We start from the raw sequence: 14,729 nt of genomic DNA on the forward strand, positions 1-14,729 counted from the left end.
ATTGGATAACAGGTGATTGGTTAATGGCTTTTGCCGTGAGGCGCGGATAGCGCACTCCCTAAATTGTGGACAAAATCCAACATTTGTCATTTAAAAAAATAAAGACAATTGGGACAATGAAATTTGTTTCATAACAGTAAGTATTTGCATGAAATTTCTGTAGTTAAAAAATGTCTGAAGAAAATATTGGCCCCCGGGCCCCTTCACTTTATCAAATCTGGCCCTCCTTGCAAAAAGTTTGAACACCCCTGCATTAGTGGCTCCCGGTGTGCTGACCTACTCAGTTTCAACTCCCTCAAAGCTCGGCAAATGTAATTCAGAACCAAAATGTATGCAGAGCAGCAGGCAGCCTCTCCACCACATGCTTTTTTTTTGTTTTAAAACAGCTACCCATAAAGCAACTTTGCTATTCTTCCACCCACAGTTTGCCCTGCCTAGTCGTCCTCTGCCAGTAGATTGAGTCCTATAAATATTTTACATTTGATAAATAAATGAAACAACCTCCTTTCCTACTTCTGGGTTATGTTGCTCCCCTACCTACGTTTGCAGGAACTTTTAATGGCAACCTTTAGTTCGGGCCCAGAATGTTCAAGACATTCACACTTTCAAAACTGCCGGTTTAAAAGTAACCCAAATTAGGTGAAACAGCTAACCCAGCGCTGAGTCCAAGAGGGACCAAGTCAATGCTGGGTTGAGAATTTGACCCAGGACGTCAGTCAAGATTTTTAAAACTACCCATACTGATGAGTTAAAACTATCGAGAAATGGCTACACAATTAGTGGGTTAGCATTTTGTGTGTGTGTGTGTGTGTGCGCGTGCGCGCGCGTGTGTGTGTGTGTGTGTGTGTGTGTGTGTGTGTGTGTGTGTGTGTGTGTATACATAAAAAACAGTAAAAAATAACCCAAATTTGGGTCAAAAGGGTCATTCCTTTTTTGACCCAAATTGGGTTATTTGTTACCCAATGGTTTAAATATTAACCATTAAATATTTTTTTAACTACATGCGTCTCTTTGCAGTCTATCAAAGAAGCTACTGTAAATTACAAATGAGTACTTTTCTGCAATCCTTTCCCATCATGGGATAGACGAACTCCATTAATGACCCCTTCCGGCTTGCTGTGTCCCACTCACATGCTCACATGGGACGCAAGCAATTTCCTGGCGTCTTGCGCAGCTGCAGCACTCCGGGTGATGTGACGCCCCACCTCGTTGTCGTGTGGCTACATTTAGGTAACTCACGCTAAGAAAAAAATAACCGCAGGACTGAGAGGCGGGCCTTCACCCTCTTGTACGGCTAAACTACACTTGAGCCAGCAGAAGCCTCCCTGTTGGGTGGAATCGACCGGCGTCGTCTGCAGGAAACAACAACAGTGGTCAAGTGTTTTGCTATGCAAATGCTCCAGCAGCTGTTTGAGTTGGAAGATGTGCATTAGGGAAACTAAATATAGGACACACACACACCTCGGAGACAGCTGCCTCCTCTTTGCATTTTGCATCTCCACCTCTCTGAGTGCTTGTTGTTAGTCTTTGTCTGTTTCTCTCTTCACCAACTTTTCCCGCTGGTCATAAGTCAGGCTGTGTATGTGTCTAGCCAGTTCTCTCCTGACATAAAAGACTTGAAACATGATACCACTTCCCTTCACTGTGGTCCATTATTGAACCTGATGAGGGAGCAGAGCACTCAAACGCAAAAAAATGTGAAGTCTTGCTCCCATGGCCCTGAGATCAAATTATCTGAGAGGCTCACAGAAGTTCATAGTGAACCCACAGAAAGATTTACCGTATTTGCCGGTGTACAGGTCGACTCAGTGTATAAGTCGACCCCCTAAATTTCGACGGAAATTTACGATTTTATGATATATCCTTTGTATAAGTCGAGCTCAATTGTTGCATTATATTAAACTTCAAAATTCAATATGCGAAATTTATTGACGAAATGTGTTCAAATTCCGGGAGGCCGTGCGCATGCGGCTGTTTATAAGCACCACGGAGGAGATCGCGGAGCCTCATTCGACTTCCAGCGGCCGTCGAGCTCGCACACGCCGCCCGGCACCAACGGGAGGCCGGAAATAGCTCCAAGCCGAGCGGATCGGCACTTTATAAGCACCGCGGAGGAGATCGCGGAGCCTCATTCGACTTCCAGCGGCCGGCAAGCTCGCGCACCCGCCCGGCACATCTGGGAGGCCGTGCGCACGCGCCAAGTGGCCGAAAATAGCCCCCCCCCCGAGCGGATCGGCTGTTTATAAGCACCGAGGAGGAGATCGTGGAGCCTCATTCGACTTCCAGCGGCCGGCGAGCTCGCGCACCCGCCCGGCACATCCGGGAGGCCGTGCGCACGCGCCAAGTGGCCGAAAAAAGCCCCCGCCGAGCGGATCGGCTGTTTATAAGCACCGCGGAGGAGATCGCGGAGCCTCATTCGACTTCCAGCGTCCGGCGAGCTCGCGCACCCGCCCGGCACATCCGGGAGGCCGTGTGCACGCGCCAAGTGGCCGAAAATAGCCCCCGCCGAGCGGATCAGCTGTTTATAAGCACCGCGGAGGAGATCGCGGAGCCTCATTCGACTTCCAGCGGGCCGCGCACTCCGGCATTTTCTAAGTGCAACACACAATGAGATGCATGAGAAACGGCCTTGGTTACCATCACATTTGAAGCGATGAATACGAAGTTAAATTTTATGACTCGGTGTATAAGTCGAGGTCGATTTTTTTCGGTCGATTTTGGATCGAAAAAGGTCGACCAATACACTGGCAAATACGGCAAGTGTTTATCATGTGATAACCAATCTTAATTAAAAAATGAAATCTTTGGCGGCCAATCAAGCCTGCCTTTTGAAGAGGATTTGCATCTTGTTTTTGTATTCTCTCTGAACCCAGAAACTGGCTTAAATCTTAAAACTCCACTATTTAAATCGTTGCCTTATTCATTTCTTATGATTATTTTTATTTTCATTGTCTGTTTAATGTGTACACTCGTTCTGCGGTGTACAAATCTCAAAGCAACTGCACTGTGCAATTTATTCCTACTGCTCCGCTCTTCAAAATTTTAAATTTGTATTATTTATATTTGAAAGTATGATGTAGCATCCACAACAAGGAACAACAGCAGAGTCCGAGACCTCACTGAGTGAGAAATTAGAGATTATTTTAGTATGGCGAGACATAGCATCACATGCTTAACAGATTCCAAAATTGTGTGCATTCATTGGGCGTCCAAACCTTTATTGCACTAGCAGGATTATTGTGGCATGCCCGTGTCTGCACATGAAAGTAATCTATGCGCACAACACAAGCAGTCATGTATGCTTTGATGTGCTGTTTGTGTGCCTAATTCCCATTCAGTGGGCAGTTTCATGCGATGTTGTTCGCTCCCCGTAAATTTCGGAACATCTATTGATGTTTATTTAGTCAGCTGCTCGTAGAAGGGGCATTTTCTACATATGCATTTTTTTTATTAATCATAGACATTATTAAATACTGTGGACATTATTATTTATGTTTTAATGAATAAATGAATAATAAACTAGTGCACTAGTTTATGTCATGTGAAAGTGGAGTTGGCGGTCTGATCCCCGGCTGCAGAAGCTGGCTCTTGGGACATGGAATGTCACCTCTCTGGCTGGAAAGGAGCCCGAGCTGGTGTGCGAGGCAGAAAGATTCCGACTAGATATAGTCGGACTAGCCTCCACGCACAGTTTGGGTTCCGGTACAAGCCCTCTCGAGAGGGGCTGGACTCTCTTCCACTCTGGAGTTGCCCACGGTGAGAGGCGTCGAGCAGGTGTGGGTATACTTGTTGCCCCCCGGCTGGGCGCCTGCACATTGGGGTTCACCCCGGTGAACGAGAGGGTAGCCTCCCTCCGCCTTCGGGTGGGGGGACGGGTCCTGACTGTTGTTTGTGTCTATGCACCAAACGGCAGCTCAGAGTACCCACCCTTCTTGGGGTCCCTGGAGGAAGTGCTGGAGAGCGCTCCTTCTGGGGACTCCATCGTTCTACTGGGTGACTTCAATGCTCACGTGGGCAATGACAGTGAGACCTGGAAGGGCGTGATTGGGAGGAACGGCCCCCCTGATCTGAACCCGAGCGGTGTTCTATTGTTGGACTTCTGTGCTTGACACGGATTTTCAATAATGAACACCATGTTCAAACATAAGGGTGTCCATGTGTGCACTTGGCACCAGGACACCCTAGGCCGCAGTTCGATGATCGACTTTGTAGTCGTGTCATCGGATTTGCGGCCGCATGTTTTGGACACTCGGGTGAAGAGAGGGGCGGAGCTGTCAACTGATCACCACCTGGTGGTGGGTTGGCGCCGATGGTGGGGGAAGATGCCGGTCCGACCTGGCAGACCCAAACGCTCTGCTGGGAACGTCTGGCAGAATCTCCTGTCAGGAAGAGCTTCAACTCCCACCTCCGGCAGAGCTTTTCCCACGTCCCGGGGGAGGCGGGGGACATTGAGTCTGAGTGGACCATGTTCCGCGCCTCCATTGTTGAGGCAGCCGACCGGAGCTGTGGCCGTAAGGTCGTTGGTGCCTGTCGTGGCGGCAATCCCCGAACCCGCTGGTGGACACCGGCGGTAAGGGATGCCGTCAAGCTGAAGAAGGAGTTCTATCGGGCCGTTTTGGCCTGCGGGACTCCGGAGGCAGCTGACAGGTACCGGATGGCCAAGCGGAACGCGGCTTCGGCGGTTGCTGAGGCAAAAACCCGGGCGTGGGAGGAGTTTGGTGAGGCCATGGAGAATGACTTTCGGACGGCTTCGAGGAAATTCTGGTCCACCATCCGGCGTCTCAGGAGGGGGAAGCAGTGCAACGTCAACACTGTTTACAGTGGGGATGGCGTGCTGCTGACCTCCACTCGGGACGTCGTGAGTCGGTGGGGAGAATACTTCGAAGACCTCCTCAATTCCACCTACACGCCTTCCATTGAGGAAGCAGGGCCTGGAGACTCTGAGGCGGATTCTCCAATCTCTGGGGTCGAAGTCACTGAGGTAGTTAAAAAACTCCTCGGTGGCAAGGCCCCGGGGGTGGATGAGATCCGCCCGGAGTTCTTAAAGGCTCTGGATGCTGTAGGGCTGTCATGGCTGACACGCCTCTACAACGTTGCGTGGACATCGGGGACAGTGCCTCTGGATTGGCAGACTGGGGTGGTGGTTCCCCTCTTTAAGAAGGGGGACCGGAGGGTGTGTTCCAATTACAGGGGAATCACACTCCTCAGCCTCCCTGGTAAGGTCTATTCAGGGGTGCTGGAGAGGAGGGTCCGTCGGGAGGTCGAACCTCGGATTCAGGAGGAGCAGTGTGGCTTTCGTCCTGGCCGTGGAACAGTGGACCAGCTCTACACCCTCGGCAGGATCCTCGAGGGTGCATGGGAGTTCGCCCAACCAGTCCACATGTGTTTTGTGGACTTGGAGAAGGCGTTCGACCGTGTCCCTCGGGAGGTTCTGTGGAGGGTGCTTCGGGAGTACGGGGTGCCGAGCCAACTGATAAGGGCGGTTCGGTCCCTGTATCACCGATGCCAGAGTCTGGTCCGCATTTCCGGCAGTAAGTCGGATTCGTTCCCAGTGAGGGTTGGACTCCGCCAAGGCTGCCCTTTGTCACCGATTCTGTTCATAATTTTTATGGACAGAATTTCTAGGCGCAGCCGAGGCGTTGAAGGGGTCCGGTTTGGGGACCTCAGCATCCCGTCTCTGCTTTTTGCAGATGACGTGGTGCTGTTGGCTTCTTCAGGCCGTGATCTCCAGCTCTCGCTGGAATGGTTCGCAGCCGAGTGTGAAGCGGTCGGGATGAGGGTCAGCACCTCCAAATCCGAGTCCATGGTCCTCGATCGGAAAAGGGTGGAATGCCCTCTCCGGATCGGGGATGAGATCCTGCCCCAAGTGGAGGAGTTCAAGTATCTTGGAGTCTTGTTCACGAGTGAGGGGGAGGATGGAGCGTGAGATCGACAGGCGGCTCGGTGCAGCGTCGGCAGTAATGCGGACCCTGTACCGGTCCGTTGTGGTGAAGAGAGAGCTGAGCCAAAAGGCAAAGCTCTCAATTTACCGGTCGATTTACGCTCCTACCCTCACCTATGGTCACGAGCTATGGGTCGTGACCGAAAGAACGCAGGATGTCCGGGCTCTCCCTTAGAGATAGGGTGAGAACCTCGGTCATCCGGGAGAGACTCGGACGCCTCCCTGGGCAGGTGTTCCGGGCATGTCCCACCGGTAGGAGACCCCGGGGACGACCCAGGACGCGCTGGAGAGACTATGTCTCTCAGCTGGCCTGGGAACGCCTTGGGATCCCCCGGGATGAGCTGGATGAAGTGGCTGGGGAGAGGGAAGTCTGGGAGTCCCTCCTAAAGCTGCTGCCCCCGCGACCCGACCCCGGATAAGCGGAAGAAGATGGATGGATGGATGGATGGATGGATGGATGGATGGATGGATGGATGGATGGATGGATGGATGGATGGATGGATGGATGGATGGATGGATGGATGGATGGATGGATGGATGGATGGATGGATGGATGGATGGATGGAATGACTGAGCGGGAAAAAAACAAGATGCTGTTTTGCTAAACTTTAAAGACGCCTCTTTAGGGAAGATCATCTTTCATTCTGTGCTGCAACTAATTTATTCCACACTTAAATTCTTTTGAGTGACTGTTTATATGGAACGGTCGGTGTTTTGGTTAGCCATAGAGTTAAAATGCTGTTATTCATACAATTCCAATGTCTAAAATGAACTTGCCATCTAGTGTTGAACTAAGAGAATGCAACGACCCAAGTTCCAAGCACGCACACAACGGTGCCATAGAAAGACCGCCCCTTGCAAGCCTACTACAACTTACTTTGGCAGCAGTACAATCAAAATGTCATTACAAACGACTTCTAGAATTCATTCAAGTGACAAAGCAAGTGCTGTGCATTTGTAGTTTATGCACATTGATGGGCTACGTTCGCTAAATTTGTCTCCTTTGGGTATCCGTAGCTGAAAGATGGTGGCGAAATACGTCAGGTGGAGGCGTGACCCAAGTCATATAACCAATTACCAATTACTTGACCCACAATTATATGAAAAATGTACGTTAACGTAATAGAACAGCTCAGTGGCCTAGTGGTAGAGTGTCCGCCCTGAGACTGGAAGGTTGTGGGTTCAAACCCCGGCCGTGTCATACCAAAGACTATAAAAATGGGACCCATTGCTTCCCTGCTTGGCACTCAGCATTAAGGGTTGGAATTGGGGGGTTAGATCACCAAATGATTCCCGAGCGCGGCACCGCTGCTGCTCACTGCTCCCCTCTCCCCCAGGGGATGGATCAAAATCACACGGGGATGGGTTAAACGCAGAGACAAATTTCGCTACACCCAGATGTGTGTGACAATCATTGGGACTTTAACTTTAACATAATATCGAAATAGATAATTAATTTAATTGATCATGTGGAAATTGATTTAATTTGAATTTTGATTTAACTGATCATGTCCTTTTCAATGTGTGCATGTGAACAAATAATTAGCAATGTCTTGGGAAAAGGGAAGTGTATTTTATTTTTATTTAAGACAAATTTAACTTTTGTGGGGGTCGAGATTTTACATGGACAGAAACTATTTGAGAAAACAGGCTGAGTAACTCCCTCATTTGAAATATGAATGGAGATTGAAGTTCCACATTTTTATGTCTTTTACAAACACAGTGGGGTTGTTTGAAGGAAGAAGTAAATCAAATCATCTGTCAGTACTGGATCATGTGAGCACAGGCGGGATGCAAAGCATGTCAGAAATTATTAAGGTGACACCAAATGCCATCCAGAAGCCAGATCATGAACCGTCTGGTTCTTTGTTGACACAAAGAGGTCTACACCATCCAGGTTATCCTGGGAACTTGCTTTGACCTTGGCTTGTCTTGAAATGCACACTTTTCAAGCCAGATGTTAATGTCTTCTGGTAAAATGGAATTGTTTGTGTGGCATTAAAACAAATGACAGGCAGAGAGGCTGAGCTATGGAGATGAGAACAGATGGAATCAACGTTACACGTGAGGCTAAGCTTTGCTCCTGCTCCATAAGAGGCTTGGGCAGCCGTAGCAAAATAATTTCATGGCTGTGGATGATAATGGACCGCGGGCCCAGCCCATAATGTTGACTAATTATCAGCTTCCTCGTTGAGGCACTGTATGGCAGCCGGCCAGTGATTTGAAATCAAACTCAATAACCTCAGCTTTTGGGGGTCGGCGGGATTATTTTTTTGTGTGTTGCCATGGCAATCAAGTTCATTCCATCCAGGCGTTTCCAGTTGTGGTGAAGGATTAGATGGGAATGTCAGACATCTGTGTCAAATCCCTCTCCAGCTCATTTCAGCCGTTTCTTGTGTTCTTGGATGACTGATGATAGGCTTATACTTCCAAAAGATGTCACTTTCTACTTTCACACTCGTATTAATTATTTCCCCTTCTCCTGGCTTCCTGGTTTGCTGCCTGAGGTGTTCTGGCCTTTGAGATAAATACCATTTGCTTTATGGCTGAATGGTTGAATAATTGTATGAAGTATGGGCTAAATGAGAGTCGGACGCCAGAAATGGGAGTAATCTGGCCCCTCGTGCCGAGCGGTGACATGGGCCAATAGGGATTAATGAGCAGGCGAGCGAGTCAACACTGTGGGAAGATGACAACGTGTTTGGCTTTGTGTTGTTCTCCTCATACTCGGAAGGCCTGCTATTACCACACATGACAAAAACACCAAACTCCACAAATCCAGGGAAAGGCCTGGCCTGGATGCCATACCAGCAGATGTTTTGGTGATACGCAATTTTAGGTCGTTCCGAGGCTTCATGCGGAAGATTTTGGTGCTCATATGGAAATTGGTGAATTACTAATTTTCAAAACGAGCCTCAGCTCTTAGCGGCGAGTCTCACTAAAATCTATGAAAAAGAGCGAATTTGTTCACTTGGGTAGGTTGGTATGTTTGCATTCCAGTATAATCCATTATCCACAACAGGGGACCCACTCGAATAATTATTGGACTCATTAATTTTTTAAAAACTCAAAAGTGGTCTGAGGCAAAACCACCACAGAGACACAAGGAATGTGATGTCAAGATAAATCAGGGGGATAAATCCAGAGGTCAAGAGGGCATCTAATGAGAGTAGCAGGGAAGAAACGCAACGGCACAGGAGAGGGCAGCATGCTCGTGACATGTTTAGCACACGCTTGGTAATCATAGCAATGTTAGCGGGTCAGACGGGCATGAACACCATCTGTGTACAACATCTAATCTCCGGCAGCTTTAATCTATCACTCCACAGGCAATTTCAAGAGATTCTTACATGCCTACTACACTGTTTGTTTGGGTTTTTTTTGCGAGAAAAAAATAGCTGGAATAAAAATACCTTGTTTTGTGCCATGTTTACTTGTAAAAAATTTTGGGGAGTATATAGAACAAGTAATGTCAGGCGCGGAGCAGGGAGAGAACTCGAATGCAGAGTTTCCAAAGTCCAAAGATGTGTTTATTTTCTCCAATGGCAGTAGTAACAAAAAGCGCCTCAATATGAGGGGAAAAAAGGGGGAAACTAAGGCGCCTCGAACCGAGGGAGAAAAAGGGGAAATCAAAGCGCCTCGAACCGAGGGAAATACTATAACGAAGATAACTATGTAACCAAGTTAACATAGGTGATCAAAGTCGTTCAAACAAGGCTTCTACGTGGAACTCAAGGGTTTCGTGATCGCTAGTGTTCTTAGCAAGGCAAGACGCACTGGCACTGGACACGGGGAAAGGCGCGGGTTATATGGACACAGAAGGAGGGGAACACAGGTGAAGACAGTTGGTCATTGGCGCAGGTGCACACACTTGGAATCAGGGAGTCACGTGACCGGACGCACAGGGGAAGGACACACCAACTGGAACGAGAGGAAAATTACACAATTGAACAGGAAGTGACCAGGACGACCCATGACAGCATGACAAGTAAGGTCCAACTGATATGGATACTGCGGGGCAGATGTAGATTCTAATATTTGCCAAAATAAAATTCCAATAGCCGATTAATTGGCCGATTATTAAAAAACAATGTCCTTTTACATTTACCTTAAAACAAAAAGAAAAATCGATCATTTGTCTTTATCTTATGTTGTTTGAGAAGCACCTGAGGCCGTGAATATACGAATCTCAAATAAAACTGTTAATGTTATGTGTCAACCTCGAAATGTTGTATATCAACATTGCTGTAACGCCCCCTCCGTCCTCCATTTGAGCAAAGCTGCAATCATTTGAATGATGCCTACATTATTTGCACATATGTTGTGTAGTAATGATTTTGCTGCCCCCTCACGTGAAGAACATACGCTGGCGTTCAAAGAGACCGAGAAAGAACCTTCCTCAGTATCAGCGTGACTCTGATGTTCACATCACACATGGGCTGGATGAACGATTCGCTGTAATTAAACCTGACCCCCGCCCCTCCTTCTCCCTGTCTTGGTTGCCTTGGAGTCAAATTAAAATCGAATTATTTAATACAGAGATTACCCAACCCATATGCAGGGATTGCACTGTCATTGCATTATGGAGTCAGGTTTTCCCAGTGCTCTTGTTAAAGAGCAAAACGCTAAAAGTGAGGCTTTATTTTTCTGCACTCTAACAATGTTCCAAAGAAGGAAAGTACCTGAAGTTATTTGTTGAACTTTTATCAAACAGTCTTGCCTAAAGGTAGGATATGCATTTATAGGTCACGTTACATTGTTGATTATATAAGTATCAAACAGCTGAGTTTGGCAATAAATGTTGCGTTTAACTGTGATGTTAAATTCAAATCAAAGTTTGCACGTCCTTGTTCACTCTCCAATGACACCACAGCTGTTCCTGCGTTTGTTGTTTGGTATCATTATGATTTTGCCAATTTACGGCTTAGTGTAAAGCTATTTTTTACCCTCTGCAATATACTCCACCTTTGATTTATAACTCCTGCCTTCCTGCTCGGAGAGATGCTCTTCCCAGTGATCAGGAGCAGCCCTGAGAGGTGATTTATGAGCGATGGGATTTCTGGTCAGAACGGCCTAATTGAGAGTCTGTAGTCTCCAGAGCAGTTCTTGGGAGAAGGGATAGGGTAATGAGGGAGAAAATGACAAGTCCATGACACTGTGGTTGTATAGTAAATGAGCCTCGCCACAGCTGCAGAGTGGAGGCATTAAAAAAAAGAAAAAAAAAAGTTGAGGACACCAGAGCCTCAAATACACCTGTGTGACATCACATCCTTCTTTTTTTCAACGCACTGTGGACTCTTTGTCCCACAGGATTTTGTAGGTGAGTGCAATGAACTTCCACCCACCCCCAATTGGGGCATTGGGACATTCTGTCTCATTAGGAGCTTTCTACTTGCCTTTACAACTACACACAGTCACAAATACTGAAGATGCTACACTATTGGACCCGTACGGACCATAAGTGTATGGTATCAAAGTTTAATTTATTACCGAGGCTGCAGTGCAGAGTGGAGTACTGCTGAATAGTTCCAGGATGGCTTCCAGGATACTTAGAGTGATAACTAACGGTGAATGCTGGTGTCTGAGGATGTCGATGAGTGTGTGTCGGTGGCAGTAACTCAGTGTTGGCGCCAGTGGAGCAAGCTGAGGGAGCACATTGGGCGCCAAACAAATGGACAAGCACACTCAGTTGAGGACTGCTGAAGTCAGCACTACAGAGTGACACCTGCCAGTGTCGATGTGTTTGTGCGTGCAACAATGTAGGGAAATAATCACATCCAATGTATGAGTTCTATCGAATATTCCACCAGTGTCATAAAGATGAGCATTATTGTGTTTGTAAAAGCAGATTTTTTTATACAGTTCTTGTACTGAGTCCTACATAGCAAACATGCTCACGTTCAATATGTAACTAGAAGTACAGTTATCTGTGTAAAAAAGTAACAGTAAAAGTATTCAACTCTTTAAGTGAAACAAAAACAAAACACGCAAATTATTATTTTACTGTCAATTATCAACAATATCCATTTTGATAACTTGGCACAATGAGGGGGGAAATCTGCAAATAGAGACACAAACCATTCAAAATCAATTTCTTCATTTATTAATTTTCGTAGTGCTCATACTAGAAAACAAAATTCCTTTAGCATTGGCTCAGCATTTTATTGTATCAAAACTTGATGATAACTCACTAACAAAAATAATGCTAAATTACCTATTGATGACAAATGAAGCAATATGCCTGTATGTATTTTTTGAACAAAATTAATTTTTGAATGCCAGATGGTGATATGTGTTTTGAGTCTGGCCCAAGACATAACACATTTGCCATAAATCTGCATTTCAAGTCGCCTACATGTAAAAAAATAAGGCCGGCAAATCGAAGTGGGTGACACTTAACCAAGCCTGTTCTAACCCAACCCCTACTCTGCCAATAACATAAATCACGGGAACTGGGTGCAGGGAGACTCACTATAAATATTCCCGAGGAGGTTTTGACGCCAATTAGACTGCTCCTCTTCCCGCACTTGCAGCCTGGCAGGAAGGCCTCATGCAGCATTCGGCTCCCACTCATCTGTCAGGGTTGATGGTGATGACACTCGTCACCATTTTTTGTCATTCCATTTCTTGGGTACGTTTGTGAGTGCTTCCACTCGTGCTCCCACACAGTAGACTTGGCAGAATCAGGCCGAAGGAAAAAATAAAAAATAAATTCCTCAATGCACTGAGGTTATAAATTTGTGTCCCGGTGAAAAAGCATTGATTGTACAATCTTGCCTTAGGTCAAACACAACGCGTTCCTGATTGATTAGTTTGAACTTTTGCTGCTGCAAATCATGAATTGTTTCTGACATCACAAAACCTTTACCATTTGATTTTTAATGAGATTTGTTCTAGAGATTTTTCTTTTTTAATAAACATTTAAATGTGTTTAATTTGTTTTTAGTACTTTAGTATGACAACCGGTCAAGTGAATTTGGAAGTTTGTTCCTAAATACACTGTAAAAATGTGAAGATAATGTGTAAAAACATGTGCAAACTGATGTAAGAACCAGAGCAGAGAACTGATTTAATTTTTTTTCTAATTGACAAAAATTGGGTGATTATTGAACACATTACTATGTAAAGCAAAGATAATGACATTTAAACTGCTTTAAGGGCCCAAAGCAATAAGTTATTTCATTCATTATAGGTATTTTGTAATTATTTGTCCAATTAATCGGTTATTGGAATTTTGTTCTATCAAATATTTGAATCAGCCTAAAAAATTCCATATCATATAGCTAGCTAGCTAACCCCATAAAAGCATTTTCCCTCCAGATAATATGCTGTTTTAGACCGTATGATTGTTGGCTGTAAATGTGAGCACATTGGGAAGAAAATCCACAAGAGTAGAGTGCCTCGTTGTTGCGCCATGAAAAAGCCCGGCGACAACTCAGTGGGATATATTCCAACCACCGGAGGCTTTAAGCGGGTAAGTAGCGTCCATGTTTCCAGCTCGCAGAAGTGATATTTGATTGACAGTTGACATTTGAGGCTTGGTTTCAGTGCACCCAGTGGACATGCCTGCAGCATTTTAGTGTGTGGAGAAAAGCTTGATTGGAACAATTCAGAAGCTTTAATTACTAATACTAATTTATATACTTTCTGATTTGGCAGGGTTGTTAACAACATTCTTTTCTCGAGTGTGTCGAAATTACAAGACTTTTATTTTCACTTTACAGGGAGTTGGATTTATGGCATAATATTTACAGCAGTATTTTTCAATCTTTATTGCACCAAGGGACATATTTTAGAAAAAGCTCACAGAACACCATCAAACAACAAGGTCAGACAATAGTTCTACTGAAATACATACAAAAGCAGTCTCAATCCACACAATGATTTAGTTCAATGCATAGCTGAACCTTCAGCATTCGCTGTGGTGATTATTAATCGTGCAAATCAATCACTAGGATATGAGCCTGAGGTGGATCTGGAGGATTTTAAGTCTTGTCATTAGTCAGCCAGATTTTCATTCACTTCCCTCGTGCTTATTCAACTCTGATGTCACTCGTCTAAATTTAGATGAGCGCAGAAAAATAAAGTGAGATATTTATGGAGACCATGCTGCAAGCACCTTGTCTTGGAGCTTGGAACTTCTTCCACATGAAAGGGACAAGCTGAATATTTCATCTTTCTGTTGCAGCTTCCCAGCTGTGAAATGATCCGCTGACTTGATGTGCAAATCCAGACAATATATTAGCATGATTCACAACCACAAAGACGCAAAGACTTCTCTCATAATACATGTTAATCCCTTCATTCACTATAAAACAAATAAAATCCCGTTTGCTTGGCTTTACATCATTATTCTTGTGAATATGTAAACAACCATCTTGTCTGGTCGCCTATTTCTGATAAACAGGCTAATTCTCACATTTTTAAGTCCCCTCAGCCTTTACAGTAATTTCCTATTACAAACACTGTAATCACGCTGTCAGCGATTGCTTGTACTTTAAGGGAGACGTTGTGGGGACTGCAAAGTTGGCCGGCAGCCTTGCTGGATAATTGCAGCCGGCTCTCAGCGCCGGTGATGTTTTCTGATTTAAGATTTAATGTAACTTTGCATCCAAGAAGAGGATGCCGGTTATCGATCCACTATAAAGCTTGAGAGGCCGGGGTAGGATCTGAGCTTATTGATCTGTGGAGAAAGCGGAGTGGCAACGGCCACAGTCAGGTGCTTGTGTGGGATAGGCCTCCAAGGTCAACTCGCACCGGCCGGGTCACACCTTGACGACTATGCACA

Source organism: Syngnathus scovelli, chromosome 1 (genome assembly GCF_024217435.2).
Source record: "Syngnathus scovelli strain Florida chromosome 1, RoL_Ssco_1.2, whole genome shotgun sequence".
NCBI lineage: Eukaryota > Metazoa > Chordata > Actinopteri > Syngnathiformes > Syngnathidae > Syngnathus > Syngnathus scovelli.